The sequence below is a fragment of the Poromitra crassiceps genome (genome assembly GCF_964638095.1).
Source record: "Poromitra crassiceps genome assembly, chromosome: 23".
Classification (NCBI taxonomy): domain Eukaryota; kingdom Metazoa; phylum Chordata; class Actinopteri; order Beryciformes; family Melamphaidae; genus Poromitra; species Poromitra crassiceps.
In genome coordinates, this window is record NC_139639.1 from 4,302,394 (window position 1) to 4,312,393 (window position 10,000).

The 10,000-nt window shown below is 47.5% G+C and overlaps 1 protein-coding gene across 1 annotated transcript in view; it reads left to right on the forward strand.

The window, feature by feature from the left end:
* LOC310797385 (adenylate cyclase type 1-like) overlaps positions 1–10,000 on the forward strand; it is a gene marked incomplete at both ends in the record, with an annotated part of 47,230 nt that overhangs the window by 1,043 nt on the left and 36,187 nt on the right. The window lies entirely within an intron of this gene.

Consider the following 10,000-nt stretch of genomic DNA (forward strand, 5'->3'; position numbering starts at 1 on the left):
CGGACATCACAGTATAGCACATGTATAGTTCCGCAGCGCGTTCCGCTGTCACTTATCTAAATCACGTTAAATCGACAAGAGATATATATAGGCCCAGGAGGACATATATGTTTCACATAGGGTGGTGTATTCATTTCGATGTTTCATTTGGTCCAATATTGAAATGTGTACAATTGCAGGTTGTGTTACCATTACACATTAATTTAGATCGACCTTTTATATCTATTTCGCCTCATTTGGTTGCTATTTAGTAGCGAAATGGAGAAGCAGAATGCATGCTGGGACAGGCCAGACAACTTACAACTTATTTTTCCTATATGGGAAGTGTGTTGTGCCTGTCTAAGCGAGGGAGTCAGAGAGAGAGAGAGAAGGGTGACAGAGAAGAGGCAGAAGAGCACTGGCGCACTGAATAGGCCTGGTTTCAGAGAGAGACAGAGAAGGGTGACAGGGGAGAGGCAGAAGAGCACTGGCGCACTGAATAGGCCTGGTTTTCAAAGGCGCAAAGCGCTAAATTTACGCCAGGTGCGAAGATATCAGTACGCCGAGATTTAAGGCCGACACGCCCACTTTGGCCCATTCTGGGACTGCGCCACGCCCATTCGGCCTAAAGCGCATTTGGCAGCGTAAAGCCATATTGATATCGTCCCAAAACAGGCGCAAGGCACGTTTTTTTGCGGTTAAGGCCCGTTTTAGCGCCGAAGGCCTGTGGGAGAATAGGGCCCATATTCTCTGGAGGATTTCCAGCTGACATAGAGGAATAAACGCTCTCTCTGTGATTTGACCCAAAAACGTCTTAAAACATTAAAGGTAGACTATGCAACTATTTCATTACAATCTCATACAAAAGCTTTCCATCTAAATCATCACTTATCACCCATTACAATTGTGTGGTGGTGTGTTTATGTGCAGAGACGCTGCCCCCTGTGTGTATTTTCGTGGTTGGACTTTTTCCCCTGATAGTTTCACAGTGGTTATGTTATAAAAGCGCAAATAAACACACACATACCTACAAACCATGGAGATATAAGCTCCAAACAGCTCGTAAAATGCTCTGGAAAGGTGCCGCACTTCCGTGTTGGTAGTCCGCTGACTCCAGCTGTGCTGAGCTGCTCCACCCTGAGAACATCTTAGCGATGCTATTGGCTGAGCTGCTCCAAACTGAGCGATGTTATTGGCTGGGCGCTACACGCCCCGACATGGGGCTCTAAACATGTTGCCGGTCAGAATAGTCCCAACCAGCCGAAACAAATGTTAAAGCACGAAAATACAAGCAGGGGGCAGCATCTCATATCACATAAACACACTGCCACAAAATTATATGGGCCAGTGATGGTTTTGAGGGGAAACTTTTGTATAAGTCTATGAATGTTTTTAATGAAATTGTTGCATAATATACCTTTAAGACACCGCAGGCTGCAAAAAACGGAAAGATCACATTCTTATTTCAGAATATTGTAGCGTATCGCTGATACGCCAAGGAACGGAGAGTTGTAGTTGGTACAGGTTCTTTATTCACAGGCTCATTCAGCTCCTAGCAGCTAGCTTCCCAGCTAGCTCCACACACGACACCCGCTCTAGCTCGCTCCCAGAACTAGACTGACATCCGGCCCCCGGCCGCTGGTCCCATATACCCCCTTCCCCCTAGGAACACACCCACACACATTAGTTCCTAGCTGCAATCTAGACACTTCTATTGCACATCACATTACAGGTAATACCTGGATTACCTGGAACGCTACATACTCCCCGCCCAACAATAATGTCGCTTCCACGCGACATGCACAACCCACACACATATCCCCCCTGTACCAAAACACAACACCCCACAACATTTTTCCATCACCACATAGTCTCTTATATTTCAGCACACTTCTTTTCGCATTCCACCACCACCGTTTGCATTTCTTTTCATTCCTTCCTCTTTCCCCATTCCTCTAAATTCAACCCACATTTCAATTCTCTTTTTACACACATTTCAATTTAACTCAACCCCATTTACGTTTTCCCTCTTTTCTTTACACTCATTTTCAATTCAACCCACATATCATTTCAGTTCAACATTAGACCCCAACATTTACCTTATTTCTCTTTTCTTCTTTACACATTCATTTAAACCACCATTTCCATCCCCCCCTTTTACAGCTTCTGTCCCACCTGAAGCACGCTAGTCCTTCTCCACCCCCAGTGGGGTTAGTCCTTCGCAAGGTGACTCTTTTCGGTCCCTTTTCTGTGCTCTACAGTCCTCACACGCACTGCAGTATCTCCGCACGTCCTCCTTTTGTTTGCCCCAGTAGTAAACTCTACGGATGTGGCTGAGTGTCTCTTCAGTCCCAAAATGACTGGATCCTGTGCCCACGTGCGCCACCCTCAGTGCCAATTCTCGCAGGCAACTAGGTACAACCCACTGGGTCCCGCTTTTCCCGTGCCCCTTTCTCACCAAAACCCCATCTCCCCTCAGATGCAGGTCCGAAAACATGTTCCACAGTCCCTTCGTGGCACCAGAACACAGGTGAATCTCCTCCACAGGGGGCCGGCGTCCGGCCACTACCCACGCGAACACCGGACCGATATCCGCGTCCTCCTTCTGTCTGCGTATCCACTCACCCACGTCGACATCCCAGATGACCCTGTCGTCGTCGTCCAGCTCTTGCACTCGCTCGTCCTCCCGTCCCGCTCCCCCAGGGGGCGGCGTGTTGAGGACAGCAGGGCGAACACCATCGGCGTCGATCTCCACCTCGGCTTTCTGCAGTGCAGCCGTGGGGGGTGTGTAGCGGCTTGGTTGGGCCGTCTCCTCCGGCCTTGACCCCTCTCGCTCCCCCGGGGACACGAGCGCCGCTCCCCCGACTGTAACAGCATTGCAGGTGATGTCTCTCCCTTCCTTCTGGCTGTTCAACACAATCCCCATTATTCTGATTGTCTCGTCACTGATGGTGATCTCCGCCACTACTGGCTGGTATGCAGAGCAGCTAGCCTGGGCCGGCTCAACCGTCACTCTCCTGCCCAGAACAATCGGCTCTGTACTGCCCCGTTGCTCCGCTGCTTGTAGCTCAGGCTGCTCCACTGCTCCGCTACTCCGCTGCTCCTCTGCCTGTTGCTCCGGCTGCTCCCCCGGCTGTGTGTCTCTTCCAGCGCCCACACCCTTAGTGCAGTCTCTGGCTAAATGTTCAGGCGACTGGCAAGTCCAACAAAGCCTCACCTGTCCGCCGCCTGCACGTCTCTCCTCTCTCGTTGTCTTCCAGTCCCCGACAGCTTCTCGACACTCTCTAGCTAGATGTCCGATCGCTCCGCATGCCCAGCAGGCTCCCTGCTGTCCATGTCGTTGTCCCGCATACCCGGTCCGTCTCCCGGGACCGCCTCGGCACCACCTCGCCACGTGGCCCGGTTCTCCACAGGTCCAACACAGTCTATTTTGTGGCTCCTCCGGCCGTTCTCCACACTGCATTACCTCCGCGCTCATCAAATCCACCCGCTGCATGACTTCCCGCAGCGCCCGCATCACCTCTACTGCCCAGGCAGGAGTCTCTTCCACCAGCCGTCTGACTTCTTTCAACACACGGGCTTCCATGCCCGCCAGCATCGAGCTGATCTCCGTCGTCAGCTCCTCTTTTCTCCCGTTCACCGATGGCCATTCTTCCTCGCGCACCATCACACGTGGTCTCCTAGCAGCTAGCACACGGAGCTAGCTTGCTACCACTAGGTCGCTCGAGCCTTTGATCTCCAACTTTTCTCCGCCGTTCCTCGTCACTCTCTCCCCTCTCGACCGAATCAGGCGTTACCGCTTCACTTGCTGACACCAATGTAGCATATCGCTGATACGCCAAGGAACGGAGAGTTGTAGTTGGTACAGGTTCTTTATTCACAGGCTCATTCAGCTCCTAGCAGCTAGCTTCCCAGCTAGCTCCACACACGACACCCGCTCTAGCTCGCTCCCAGAACTAGACTGACATCCGGCCCCCGGCCGCTGGTCCCATATACCCCCTTCCCCCTAGGAACACACCCACACACATTAGTTCCTAGCTGCAATCTAGACACTTCTATTGCACATCACATTACAGGTAATACCTGGATTACCTGGAACGCTACAATATCAAGGGTGAGACCTGTGATAGCAAATTATTGATTGAGTGCTTATTGATTGATTGCTTATGAACTATGGTCCTTCTAAGATGTATTTTGTGAACTATGTTCTTCATCATTGCAGAATATTGCCGTACAGGGAGAACATGTATCTTGCTTTGAGGGAATAGACTGGATTGTTATGTCTCGTGAACATCAGATTAACTATTGATGTCATGGAAATATACTGAGTTGGAGAGAGGTTGAATGAAGTGGACAAGTACTGCCCTCCAGGGTGGGGGGCGGGTGTCATAGTATATGATAGTATACATCATAGTATCACATAGTATCACATAGTATCACATAGTATCACATCATAGTATATGATGTGTTGTAAACGATGATTCGGGGCTCTATTCTGACAACGTGGTCGGGAAGAGACCTCTGTGCACAGATGTTAATGTAGAATAAAAACCTCCTAAAAACACTTGAAACGGATATCTCATTATTGATGGATCAGCAGGGCATTTCAGCAATTTTTCCATTACAGACCCCTGCTCATTTACTGAAGATTTGATGATTCATCAGCCCAATTAAAGAAAGTGCATTATTTTGCACCTATTTATTTGGTAGAGGCAGAACAATACGCAGCTCCTCGTAGACATGTCACATGTCATGTGACATGTCACATGTCATGTGACATGTCATGTCACGTGACATGTCGTAGACATGTCAGCTACTTCTGGTTGCAGGCAAAGACACAAATGTTGGAATAATGCTATAGATTGCAGTGAATGAACCTAATGTCAAGGTCAAAATCTGTCATGTGTTGTAAGGCTAGTAGAGTATACCATAGAGAGCCGCGGGGATGACGTATTTTTGTAGTCAGAACGCGGAAGTCCCGGACTTCCTGGTTCTTCACTGTTTCTGTCTATGGGAGTTTTGAATGGGTTTTTGCCGCAATGCTTCAAATAAGGTCTCTGGGCAACGCAAGCGTAATCAAACGCGAACCAGAGTTCAGTCGGATAATCTTCACACATGAGGACCACTTTCATGAGTTTTGTAGCGTAAATGCGAGCCCTAGAAGTAAAAAGCTCGAGCTAAGCTAATCCAGAACTACACACTGTCGCATAGGCTTCCACGTCACGTCAGCACTCAACCTGGACTGTTGTTGATGTGTGCACTGATTACCCCGGGCTGAACCAGGTGAGGGAAAGAGAATTTCCGTATTCGTCGTGTGATGACGTTATTGACGTATATATCCCCGTCGACTCAACACTGTAGTCTCATTTAGCCGTTTGCTAGCTAGCCGCCCTTTTAACGGCGCGTAAAAGCTTCAAAACTCATAAAAGTGGTCCTCATGTGTGAAGATGATATTACTAAACACTGGTTCGCATTTGATTAAGCTTGCGTTGCCCAGAGACCTTATTAGAAGCATCGCGCCAAAAACCCATTCAAAAATCCCATTGGCGAAAACAGTGAAGAACCAGGAGTGTTAGCATCGATGATTTCCGGACTCGTTCCTGCGGCTCTCTATAGGAGTGTATGCCAACTTCTGGGCCGTCACATCACAACAGTCCCCAGGGGAAACAAGGCTTTGGGACCTATGGTTCCTACTGGCTTCAGAGAAAGGCGGATTAAGCCATGCTTAGTGAGCAGGAGATTCCTCTGGCACTTATGCAATGTCCTGCCTGCCCGCGTGCCAAGCTCCCAACTGTTTGGTTTCAGCCGATCAATGTGTCCTTTCTATACATCATCACTTTACATTACAGGTTCATGTTTCAGCTGCTCAATGTGTCCTGCTTTCTATACATCATTACTTTACACTACAGGTTAATGGCCATTAAATCCCAGGCTAACTGCTGTGTGTGACAAATAGGTCCACAGAAGCAGCGATCCAATTTATCTTACTGAATTTTACAGTCGGTATATTATTTGTAGCTCTCAAAGCCATTCAGTGCCCTCTCTCTCTCTCTCTCTCTCTCTCTCTCTCTCTCTCTCTGTCCCTCCCTCTCTCTCTCTGTCAGAAGTTACAGTAAGTGATTAAGCTCTGTCAGAAGACATTAGCTAACACATCAAAACAACGCCATCGCAATTTGGTTTTTTTGGGAGAGGTTCCAAGTTGCAAGAAAAGCCATTATGGGTTTAATGAACCTCTGAATCCTTTTAGTTTCCTCTCGCTGTCTTCCTCCCTGCCCCCTCCTCCTCCTCCTCAGCTCCCCTCCCCCGCTCTGCTCTGTAAACACACCAACTGTTCATCATTTAGGCCTGATTAACCTGATAACCTCTAGTGTCGCAGCCATTTATTGATCTCTGTCTTCACTGTCACTCCTGCGTCTCTCAGATGTACAGTACGTGTGAGAGTGAGGCGCTCCTGTCTCCTCCCTGTCTAAGCCTCAGTATTCCACTTCTGATGTTCCTTTGATTCTCTCTTCATTACCTTAATCTGCCCTCTTATTACTCTCTCTCTCTCTCTCTCTCTCTCTCACTCTCTCTCTCTCTCTCTCTCTCTCTCTCTCTCTCTCACTCTCTCTCTCTCTCACTCTCACTCTCTCTCTCTCTCACACACCATATTTCTTTTTTAATTCTCTCTTATCGCTGCTCCAGCATTTCCTGGTTTCCTTTCCTCGTCTCCTCCACTTCCTTCTGTCCTCTCTCAGAGCAGCAGGGAGGCTTGAGGAGGAGAATTTGCTTAGCCCTAGGATTAAGCTGCTGCAAGCCATTCAATGCAATGGAGAACTAACTTTGTGTGTGTGTAACGCTGTGTGTGCGTAATGCTGTGTGTGTAACGCTGTGTGTGCGTAATGCTGTGTGTGTGTAACGCTGTGTGTCCGTAATGCTGTGTGTGTGTAACGCTGTGTGTGCGTAATGCTGTGTGTGTGTAACGCTGTGTGTCCGTAATGCTGTGTGTGTGTAACGCTGTGTGTCCGTAATGCTGTGTGTGTGTAACGCTGTGTGTGCGTAACGCTGTGTGTGTGTAACGCTGTGTGTCCGTAATGCTGTGTGTGTGTAACGCTGTGTGTGCGTAACGCTGTGTGTGTGTAACGCTGTGTGTCCGTAATGCTGTGTGTGTGTAACGCTGTGTGTGCGTAATGCTGTGTGTGTGTAACGCTGTGTGTGCGTAATGCTGTGTGTGTGTAACGCTGTGTGTGCGTAACGCTGTGTGTGTGTAACGCTGTGTGTGTGTAACGCTGTGTGTGTGTAACGCTGTGTGTCCGTAATGCTGTGTGTGTGTAACGCTGTGTGTCCGTAATGCTGTGTGTGTGTAACGCTGTGTGTGCGTAATGCTGTGTGTGTGTAACGCTGTGTGTCCGTAATGCTGTGTGTGTGTAACGCTGTGTGTGCGTAATGCTGTGTGTGTGTAACGCTGTGTGTCCGTAATGCTGTGTGTGTGTAACGCTGTGTGTGCGTAATGCTGTGTGTGTGTGTAATGCTGTGTGTGTAACGCTGTGTGTGCGGCGCGCGGTGGTTAAGTATGGACGCATCTCAGTGGAGCACGGCTGATTGCTTCTGTGGCTCGAACTCCTTCAGCTAGAGCCGCCCCTGTGAGCGTGATCTAAGCTCAATGCAGACATGATTTATATGATTTGGCCCATGTGAGAGTGATCTAGACTCAACGCAGACATGATTTATGTGATTTGGCCTCTGTGAGAGTGATCTAGACTCATTGCAGACATGATTTATGAGATTTGGCCCATGTGAGAGTGATCTAGACTCATTGCAGACATGATTTATGTGATTTGGCCCCTGTGAGCGTGATCTAAGCTCAACGCAGACATGATTTATATGATTTGGCCCATGTGAGAGTGATCTAGACTCAACGCAGACATGATTTATGTGATTTGGCCTCTGTGAGAGTGATCTAGACTCATTGCAGACATGATTTATGAGATTTGGCCCATGTGAGAGTGATCTAGACTCATTGCAGACATGATTTATGTGATTTGGCCCCTGTGAGAGTGATCTAGACTCAACGCAGACATGATTTATGTGATTTGGCCCATGTGAGAGTGATCTAGACTCATTGCAGACATGATTTATGTGATTTGGCTCCTGTGAGAGTGATCTAGACTCAACGCAGACATGATTGTGATTTGGCCTCTGTGAGAGTGATCTAGACTCATTGCAGACATGATTTATGTGATTTGGCTCCTGTGAGAGTGATCTAGACTCAACGCAGACATGATTTATGTGATTTGGCCTCTGTGAGAGTGATCTAGACTCAACGCAGACATGATTTATGTGATTTGGCCCATGTGAGAGTGATCTAGACTCAACGCAGACATGAGTTATGTGATTTGGCTCCTGTGAGAGAGTGATCTAGGCTCAACGCAGACATGATTTATGTGATTTGGCCCCTGTGAGAGTGATCTAGACTCAACGCAGACATGAGTTATGTGATTTGGCCTCTGTGAGAGTGATCTAGACTCAATGCAGACATGATTTATGTGATTTGGCCCATGTGAGAGTGATCTAGACTCATTGCAGACATGATTTATGTGATTTGGCCTCTGTGAGAGTGATCTAGACTCAATGCAGACATGATTTATGTGATTTGGCTCCTGTGAGAGTGATCTAGACTCATTGCAGACATGATTTATGTGATTTGGCCTCTGTGAGAGTGATCTAGACTCATTGCAGACATGATTTATGTGATTTGGCCTCTGTGAGAGTGATCTAGACTCATTGCAGACATGATTTATGTGATTTGGCCCATGTGAGAGTGATCTAGACTCATTGCAGACATGAGTTATGTGATTTGGCCCATGTGAGAGTGATCTAGACTCAACGCAGACATGATTTATGTGATTTGGCCTCTGTGAGAGTGATCTAGACTCATTGCAGACATGATTTATGAGATTTGGCCCATGTGAGAGTGATCTAGACTCATTGCAGACATGATTTATGGGATTTGGCCCCTGTGAGAGTGATCTAGACTCAACGCAGACATGATTTATGTGATTTGGCCCATGTGAGAGTGATCTAGACTCATTGCAGACATGATTTATGTGATTTGGCTCCTGTGAGAGTGATCTAGGCTCAACGCAGACATGATTTATGTGATTTGGCTCCTGTGAGAGTGATCTAGACTCAACGCAGACATGATTTATGTGATTTGGCCCCTGTGAGAGTGATCTAGACTCAACGCAGACATGATTTATGTGATTTGGCTCCTGTGAGAGTGATCTAGACTCAACGCAGACATGATTTATGTGATTTGGCCTCTGTGAGAGTGATCTAGACTCAACGCAGACATGATTTATGTGATTTGGCCCCTGTGAGAGTGATCTAGACTCAACGCAGACATGATTTATGTGATTTGGCTCCTGTGAGAGTGATCTAGACTCAACGCAGACATGATTTATGTGATTTGGCTCCTGTGAGAGTGATCTAGACTCAACGCAGACATGATTTATGTGATTTGGCCTCTGTGAGAGTGATCTAGACTCAACGCAGACATGATTTATGTGATTTGGCTCCTGTGAGAGTGATCTAGGCTCAACGCAGACATGATTTATGTGATTTGGCCTCTGTGAGAGTGATCTAGACTCAACGCAGACATGATTTATGTGATTTGGCTCCTGTGAGAGTGATCTAGACTCATTGCAGACATGATTTATGTGATTGGGGTGGATTGTAATTAGAAAGTAACCAGTCTTCACCACAATTTACTCAATACTTTTCCCCCCATTATGTTCTGAGACTGTAGGCAGTGTTTGATTTGATTAAAATCCCACCAGGGGAATATGGCAATAATGATGCTTTGTGAAACCAGAACAGTAAATCAATAAAGGAACTGTAAGGAAAGTTACAAACCTGAGTGAGGTGTGTGTGTGTGTGTGTGTGTGTGTGTGTGTGTGTGTGTGTGTGTGTGTGTGTGTGTGTGTGTGTGTGTGTGTGTGTGTGTGTGTGTGTGTGTGTGTGTGTGTGTGTGTGTGTGTGG